The following is a 9,168-nucleotide window of genomic DNA, read 5'->3' on the forward strand; positions in this document are numbered from 1 at the left end:
TACCTCTGCTGCCTGAAATATTTAGGTGGACTTCTGCCTTCCAGAGTCTGTGTATTTTTGCCTTGAACTTGGAGTAGAAACACTAAGAAGCTGCAGTGATGGTGGAATTAAGGACCTTGGAATGACTCTCCCCATTGTGCAGACAGGAAAACTGAGGCCTGAGGAAGGGCAGGCAGTTGTTAAAGTCATAAAAACAAGGCAGGGCACCACAGCTGGTCTCCAGCCCTGAGCTGGCTGGCAGAGCTCTCAGCCCCACTAGGCACAACCGGAAATAATGGAGAAGGCAAAGCAAATCACAAGCATAACAGAAGCCAGAAACAGCTGCCATGTGCTGAGTATCTATTATGCTCTCTGGCCTTGGCTCAGGGCTTCAGCTGTAGCTCTCAGTTAATTCTTGAAGATGCCTGTTAAAGGAAGGACCATCTTACAGATAAGAAAACTGAGGCTTGAGACTCAAAGTGACTCGCCTAGGGGCACATGGCCACAGAACCAGGATTCTGAATGGAAGATCCAGATCTTAGCCATTTTGGGTAGAAAGAGCAGAAAGAACTTCTGGACCCTGGGCAGGTGGGCAGATCTGTGGCCCTGCCCCTTGATCAGAGCCTTCATTCTAACTGGCCTTTTTTTCCTGTCTGAGGTTGACCAAGTAGGGGGCTACCTCTGGGCCTTTCCTTCTGCCTGGAACACACTGTTTCTACAGCCACCCCACTCTCCGTCATCACCACCCCCTCTCTCCTGCTTGCTTTATCTTCACAGGATTGATCTCTAGGAACAACTTAGGTCAACAATATTCCCTTGTCCTCTGCTTTTCCCCACTCTGAGATGAGCTCCAAGACAATGGGGGTTTGGTCTGTTTTGGCCACCCCTGAATCCCCAGGGCTTAGACTCCTGCCTGGCACACAGTAGGTATTCAGTGAAGATATAGGGAGAAAGAAAATGGCAGAGGAGCCCACAGGATGGGTGGACCTGGGCCAGTCCTGCAGGGCTCTGGAGCCTGTGGACTGGGAGGGGGAAGGGGGGAGGCTGCAGGGAGCCTTGGAAGGTGTTTGAGCCCAGGAGGAGCGCAGCAAGATTCAGGATGAGCAAGATCTGTGGATGCAGAGGGGCCAGGCTGGAGAGGAGACAGAGGTAGGGCCAAGATGTTTTCTGACTTTAGGAGCTGCAGGGGGGAGCTGCGTGCACCCCCAACCCCCTGCCCACCGCCAAGCATTCTGCTCTGAAGGTCTCTCCCGGAATCTGCCCTTCTCTATCTCTGAACCCCCTCTACCTCCGGATGCTCCGCGTGTCTCTCTTTCTAGCTTTGTCTCTGTCTCTATCTCCCTCCGTGTCTCTATCTTTCCTTCTCTTCCTCTCTCCCTCTGCCCCTAGGTTCTCAAGGTCTTCCTAGATCTCTCCTCCCCCTTATCTCCCTCCTACTGTGCCCACCTCGCCGCCATCCCCGCCTCTCAGCCGACCTCTCGGATGTTCCCCCCACTCTCCTCCTACAAACCTCTCCTATCCACCCACCCACCCAGGCCCCCTGGGCCGGGTTGCTGGGCGCCTGCCAGGCCAGGAAGCCCGCCCCTCCCCCGCCCTTGACCCTCCGCCCCCTCGCGTCCTCCTCCCCCGCCGCCCCTTCCTCCTCCGCCCCCTTCACCCTCCCTCCCTCCCCCCTCCCCTCCTCCCCCCTCCCCTCCTCCCCCTTTGTCCCCTCTGTTTCCTCCTCCCCCTCCCTTCTCTGCTTCCAGGAGCCCGGCCAGGGGAGGGGCGGTGCCCACGCTCCTGGTCCCCTGCTGGGCCTGACCTGGCCCCTTGGGTGCCGCGCTGGGCCGGCCCGTACAGTTACCTGTGTGTTCCCGGGCCACGGCAGCGCGGGGGACGAGGAAGCGAGCGAGGGGACAGCCACCTGGCACTCGCCCCCCTCGCGCCCCCCGGCCGGGGACGCACGGCGGGGTGGCCTCGGGGGGCCCCAGGACCGCAGCCGCCGGGCGCCCACCGCGGAGCATGGCGCTGTGTGACCTTGGATAGATCCCTAGGCATCTCTGGGCCGCGCCGCCTCCTCCTCACCTCACTCTCTAGCCAGACCCACCGGCAACCTGAATTTACTGGGTTGCGGCTGTGTGCCAGGCTCTGTGATGGGTGCCTGGGATCCAGGACAGAGATCCTTCTACCCCTAGTGGAAACCCACAGAGTGTAGGGAAGACAGACAACAAATACACCATCGAATAAGATAATTTCAGAGAACAGTCAAGTGCTAGGAAGAAAAATCCAGCAGGGGCAGGAGACAGAGAATGACAGGGGGCTACTTAAGCCAGGAGATGGGAGGAGGCACTCTGAGGAGGTGACATTTGAGCTGAGACTTGGATGACAGAAGGAAGCTGCCCTGGGGAGAAGGCTGGGGGGAGGGAGGTGTTCCAGGCAGAGGGAGCCCAGGGCAGAAGCCTGGAGGCAGTTCTGCCTCATTCACTGCAAGTTCTCATCTTCTACTTTGCGGGGCTGTGCGAGCATCAGACAGAAGGTCAAGTGAAGGGAGCAGTGAGCCCAGAGTCATAATCGCCCTGCACTGTGTACCATGACCAAGGGCAGCCCCCTTTTCCAGACGAGCAAACTGAGGTCCAGAGAGGATAAAAGTTCTCCCTGCAAACCAGAAGCTGGGGAGTAGGATTCACATTAGCCACACTGTTCCACCCACACCTGTGTAGTGTCTGGGGGCAGGGTGAGTCTGGGGTCCAGCAAGGAGCCCCCCAGGGGAGAGTCAGAGGCAGGGCTTGCAAGACACCAGAGCTTGAGATGGAGAGGGCATTGGTGGGTGGGGTCCATCAGAAGACCCCAGGGGGTTAAAAATAGATGCCTTTTGGGTGCTAGCTCCTCTGCCCTGTCCCCACGCCCCCAGCTCATGATATTCCCTCACATCATAATAATGGCTAAAGTCAGTTCATCTGTCAAGCTGTTTGATCTTATGATACAGGATGAAAAAACTGCTGTCATTACCCCCATTTTACAGAATCACAGCAACACAGCAGCCAAGGTAGGGTTTGAACCCAGGCTTCAGGTTGCAGGGGACCCATGCAGGCTGAGTCAGCACTGGCCAGATTGTCAGGGGCCCTGGGGGACTGCCCACCATGCTGGGTGACCTGGGAGAGCTCTGCCCCTCTCTAAGCACATCTTTTTATCTTCCCAACACATATGTGGAGCAGGCACTGGGTTGGGCCTGGACAGACCATAAATATAAACAAACTGTAAGGGTTCAGTGAGTGATGAGGCTTCTGAAGGAAATGAGAGAAGCTGACCAGATAGGGAGGGTGGGGGCTACTGCAGCCAAGCTGGCCAGGCCAGGCCTCCCTAGATTGTGATGTTCGATGTTCTAAGACCGGAAGGAAGAGATGTGCCAGCCATGGTCTGGGCAAAGGAAACAGCTTGTGCAAAGGCACTGGGGCAGGACCATGCCTGGTGTGCTGGAGGAACAGCCAGGAGGCCTATGTGGCTGGAGGGGAGTGAATGAAGAGGAGAGAGGGAGGAGGTGGGAGGAGGAAGGTGATGGGGGTCAGATCATGTCGACAGAGGTAGTGAGGTTGGATTTTGTTCTGAGGGTGATGGAGAGCTATGGAAGATTCCTGAGCAGAGGGAAGGATGGGAACTGATTCACATTTTAATGGATGATCCAGGATGTGAGAGGAGTGGAGAGTGGGTGCATAGCCCAGCTGTGGAGTGTGAAGGGAGGCCAGGAGAGAAGGACCCTTTGGGGCATAAAGGGAGAGCAAATGGCTACCCCTTTCTGAGCATTTACTATTAATTATTTTAAGTACTTTGTACGCTTGAGCTTTTTTGAAGATTCCATTAGCAACCTTGCTTTCCAGATGAGAATACCTACTGAGCCCAGGTCCATCCTGGACTCTCCAAAGCCTCTTTTTTTTCCCCCTGAGCCATCCAGTTCTTGCCCAGGAAGAGGCTGGAATTTGAAGCCCCCTGCCAATCCTAGTGCTTCCTGCCACTGATTGCATTTTCCCCTGTTTCCCATTGGCTAAAACCTATTGGGACTTTACAGACCCTTGTGAAAATAGGCAGAGGGGTATTACCACTCTCTGGTTCACAGCCAGGGAATGTTCAGAGGTCCACCCAGCAAGGCAAGGCCTTGGTCAGAGCTCAAGTCTCCTCAATCACCATCTTTCTTCTTCCAGGATGGTTTAGGGTGATATAAAGTTACTGCTCAAAGGAGGCAACTCCTATGCATTCTGCAGAACCCCAGCTTAAACACCACCAACCCCCACATCTAGGAAGTTTTTCCAACTCCCCAAGCAGTCACCACACTCTTGGCTCTGCCCCAACCCCAGCCGTGACCACTCTCCGGGGGCCGAGTGTTGTGCTTGGTTTCCCCCAGCTTCCCTAAAATTGGGAACACACTGGGGGCCAACAGAAAGCACGGTTTCATGACTAAGTCTTGTGCAACCATCTCACTACACAGGTGAGAAAACTGGGGCCCCGAGAGATGCCCCAGTCTTTAGATCACGTGAGAGGAGCGCTAGAACAGGCCAGGAGAGCTCCCCTTGGTCCAGGGTGTAAGGAAACCTGTGTGTGATTTTTCTGAGGGGGTTTTAACGCCAACCGTGGCGGGAACCAAGGCTTAGAGGTCACCCGCGAGCCCCGGCCAGCGGGAAGAGACAGGCCTGGCTGGTGGCCCGGCAGCTCGGCTAGTGGGGCGGTAGGCAGAGGTTGGTGAAGTCGGAAGCCAAAGGCTTGGCCTCCCCGAGGGAGCCGCTTTCCCGGCCCGGGTCGGATCAATGGGCTGTAATTATACCGCGCCGGGCCGGGAGCCGGCGGGGAGGGAGCGGGAGCTGGCAGGAGAGAGGCAGCGGGCGGGGGAGCGCGGGCCGGAGAGGGACCCACGTTACTTTGATTGACAGACCGGGCCGGCGCCGCGCGGGAGCTTCTGGGGCTCGTAGTCTTTCCAAAAACCCTTGCTCTGGACTTCTCTCCCGCTTGCGCGCGCGGGGAAACTGAGGCACAGGGACCAGCTACTGCCTCCTTTCACTGGCACATGGGTTCATTCCTCCCCATCCGACCCGATGACAGAAACGGAGCCGTGCTGGAAGCCTCTGGGGTTAGGTGAGCATCTCTGTTCTTCCCCGGGCGTCCAGAGTGACTTAATGTCTCTTTACCTCAGTTTACCTATCTGTGAAATAGGGCGAAAGGCGCTAGTCGCCCCGCCAGCCGGCCGGGCTTTTGCAAGGTAGTGTGTTGGCTGATGGACTCTTGTTTTTAAGGGTAGACACGCCAGGCTCAGGGGGTGCCTCGCTTCTCCTTGGTTTTGGATACTAAGCCAGCCGGATCCCCACCCCCTTCTCCAACATTGGCAGTCTCTGGCATCCACGAGGGTCTCTGGGAGGGGGAGCCACACTCTCCGTCCCCCGCTGGGAGCGCCTCGCCGCCTTCCGATTGGCCCAGACGATCCTAGAGCCTTCTGCCATTGGTTGCGGGCTCCCTGATCCCCATTGGCTGGCGCCTGTTGTGACGTCATGGGCCCATGTGGGAGCGCCGCGGATGGATTGGCTGGCGCGCTCAGCCAACCACCGCGGAGAAAGGAATTTCCACAGTAGCTGAGGCGGCGAGGCTGATTTAAGGTGGTCTGAGCAATCCGGGGTCCCAGTGCTGCTTCTCAGCTTTTTCCTTTAAGAAAAAAAAAAAAAAAAAAAACACACCCACATCCACATCATAAAAACCCAGCTAGGAACCAGGGCTGAGTCTTTCTGTACAGTGGGAGGGGAGAGATCAAAAGCTAAGTCCCTTCCTCCAATTTTGCAGCCTCTCCCCGGGGTTTTGCAGATGGGGAAACTGAGACCCAGGGGGGTGGGGGGTTAAGCCATGGAGTGAGCTGGGGAAAGCCTTCCTTGTGAAATGAGAAGGTTGTGCTAGACTGCCCAGGCTGTAACTCACTCCTGGCAGCCGTTTCCCTGCCTCCTGCTCTGGCCGGATGTGGCATTTCAGCAAGTTATCAAGTAATCTGCCTGTGAGATGGGTCCCCCCATCTCACAGATTGCTCTCTGCTGAGCCTCCCCAAATTCTCAAAGCTGGGACTGCTGCTGCACAGAGAGCAAATCGTCTCCTCCTTCCTGGCAGATTACAAACACGAGAGGAGTGTGTGTGTGTGTGTGTGTGTGTGGTTTTGTGGCTTCTCAGGCAATCCACAAATCTGTATTTACCCTCCTCTGTGGAGTGTGCTTGGCTGAGGGATCTAAAGACTGGTGGGTGAAGGTCCCCTCCACCAGGAAGCCTCCTCTGAACTTAACCAGGCAGAGTTCCTATTTCTGCTCTGGGTCCCTTAGGTCCTGAGTGCTCCCTCTGCCCTGGCACTGACTATATGGGCCTGAAGTGTGTCCTCAGCTCCATCTCACCCAGCCTGGTAGCCTCCTGGGCAAGGCCTGGGCCCTTCCTTGCTAGGGCCTCAGCATCTTCCTCAGGAGGAGAGGATTATAGAATAAATACCCATGTTCCTGCCAACTTTAGACAGTCTCTGTTCAGTGTGTGTGGAGGAAGAGAGGCCTTTTGGAGGAGCTGCCTCGAAGAGGTGCTATTTGGGTTGGGCCTTGAAGGAATGGATTTTCTCCAGGCAGAAAAGGAGCAGGAGGGAAATTCCAGAAAGAGATAGCAACATAAACAGAGGCCCAGAGGTGGGAAGGAACACAGATTAGGTAATCTGGCTGGTGGGGCTGGAGCAGAGAGAGTGTTTGAAAGTGTTTGAAAGGGTGGAGGGGGGTAAGCTGGGCCAGGTCAGGTGGTGCAGGGCATCTCAGGCTAGCCTAAAGAGCTGGGACTTTATCACAAGGGCATCCCCTCCCCATGAGGGTCAGACTCAAACAGAAGGTGACAAGAGGGAGAAGGTGGCCTGAGATCCAAATGGAAGAGGAGGAAGAGCTGGTGATGGCAGGGGGCTGTGGAGTTGTGGAGCAAGGTTGCATGGCAGGTGAGGGGGAAAGACGCCACTAGGTCAATGCTCTGTTCTGGGGGATCAGGGTGGACTGGGGCCTGTCAGGGTGAGGGACAGGTCTGGGGAAAGACAGTGCATCCAGTGGCCTGGGGGACCTCCAGGAAAGATTTGTTTGTTAGTGGCTATACCCTCAGGGCTGGGTCTCCCAGGGGTAGGGACCAGGGGTAGAGTCAGAGCTTGGAGCCATCTTCACAAAGGTGATGATTCAAGCCTCAAAGAGGACACAGCAGCGGCTTAGAGCCTGGGCAGCCAGAGGGCTGGGCAAAGGTGACATTCAGGTGACCAGGCTACGTGAAAAGAGATCAGCCCTCAGAAAGGAAGGGCAACCAGGTCAGGAGGGCGTGGGAGCAGGGAGAGGAAAGGCCACTCTGGGCAGAGCTGCAAGATGAAGATCAAGAAGGAGCCTTTGAACTTGAGAAGATGGAGAACTTTTGACAAGAGAAGGCCCAGGGGAAGTTACTGGGTGGGAAGGAACAGAGCATGAGGGAGGGGGACCACTGCTTGGACTAGTGGTCCGGAGAGGGGAGGTGCTGCCTTCCCAAGGGAGGCGAGGCACCTTCTGGAAAGGTTTTGGAGCGAGGACTTCACAGATGCCCCCACAACTTGGAATGATGAACTTTCAGCATCAGGGAATTATGAAACTCCCTGTTTCTTAGAATTCTCCAGCAGGAGTGTGGCCAGTGATTTCTGGCTTTAGCTGCATCCCCTCTTTCTTCTTCTCACTCCACTGCCTGTTCATTTATTGAGCACTTCCTGTGTGCCAGTCTCTGCAGGCACCAAGACGGGGGGCTCTGTCCCTACACAGCCTAGTGAGGGAGACAAGTAAAGAGTAGAACAGCCCACAAAGAAACACAATCATGTCAAAACAAAACACGAACAAAGCAAACTCTGATAGAACCTAGAAAGAGAGAGAATAGGATGCAGCATTTGAGAATAACAGGGTGAAGTGGGTGAACACTTCTTGGATGGGTGGCCAGGAAGGGCCTTTCTGAGGAGGTGATGAGAAGCAAGGGAATAGCATTCCAGATAAAGGGAACAGTAAGTGCAAAGGCCCTGGGGCAGGGCTGTACCAGGTGAGTTGGAAGAACAGCAAGGAGACCTGTATGGCTGGAACAGAGTGAACGAGGGTGAAGGTGAAGGGGCACAGAACCTTGTGGGAAGAGGGAGGAGTTTGGATTTTATCTTGATGGCCATCGAGTACTCACTCCCTGTAACACACACACACACACACACACACACACACACACACACACATTTTTTTTTTTTTATAGAAAAAAAATGGAAGCTCCCAGGACAGGGGCTGAATGCTCCTGCCAGCCTACACCACAGCCACAGCAACACAGGATCTGAGCCAGCCACATCTGCAACCTACACTGCAGCTCACAGCAACACTGGATCCTTAACCAGCCAAGCAAGGGCAGGGATCAAACCTGCATCCTTGTGGATACTAGTCAGGTTCCTAACCCACTGAGCTACAATGGGACCTCCCACACTCATATCTTTATCCTCAGGACTTCTCTGCCCCTCCCTGCCCATGGCTGCCCATCTTTAACCTTCCAATCTCATCTCCATTATTACCTCTTCCAAAGGGTCTCTCCCAGACACCCCAGATAAATAAGTTCCCTTTGTTCCCCAATCACTGACACCTAAGCTCCTCTTGGTACACACACACATGATGCCACAATTTTCAAACTGCAATCTTGCCTTGTCTGGATGAATTCAAAGAGGGCAGGAATCTGTTCTCCACCTACCCTGGGTGTCTGGAAGGATGCCTGCCATGTCCTAGATGCTCAATACATTTGATAGGGCTTTTGTACACTTTTGCTTACTCATCTACTGACACAGGTCAGGTATCAACACGAGGCAAGGGGTTTTTCCTCTGTTTTGTTCCCTGCTGAGCCCCCACGCCTAGAACACTGTCCACATCAGGCTCTCAATATGTGTTTGTTGACTGACTTAACAAAGGACCCTCATGTTTTTCACACACACAAGATAGGAATAAGAAGGTCCCACCTCCCAGGTAAGAATGAAGGATGCTCCCTGGATATCTGTGGTCTGCGGTTGGGGACAGCACCCCTGGCCTCAGAAAGGGCTCAGTCTGATGACAGAGACTCCTTTTCATCCTCAGGGAGACTTCTGCCTTCCAGGAGCCCCTAGCGTGAGAGGGGAGACAGCCCAGTCTGCTGGTGGCGATTGGAACTCAGCTC

This window comes from Phacochoerus africanus, chromosome 4, assembly GCF_016906955.1.
Source record: "Phacochoerus africanus isolate WHEZ1 chromosome 4, ROS_Pafr_v1, whole genome shotgun sequence".
NCBI lineage: Eukaryota > Metazoa > Chordata > Mammalia > Artiodactyla > Suidae > Phacochoerus > Phacochoerus africanus.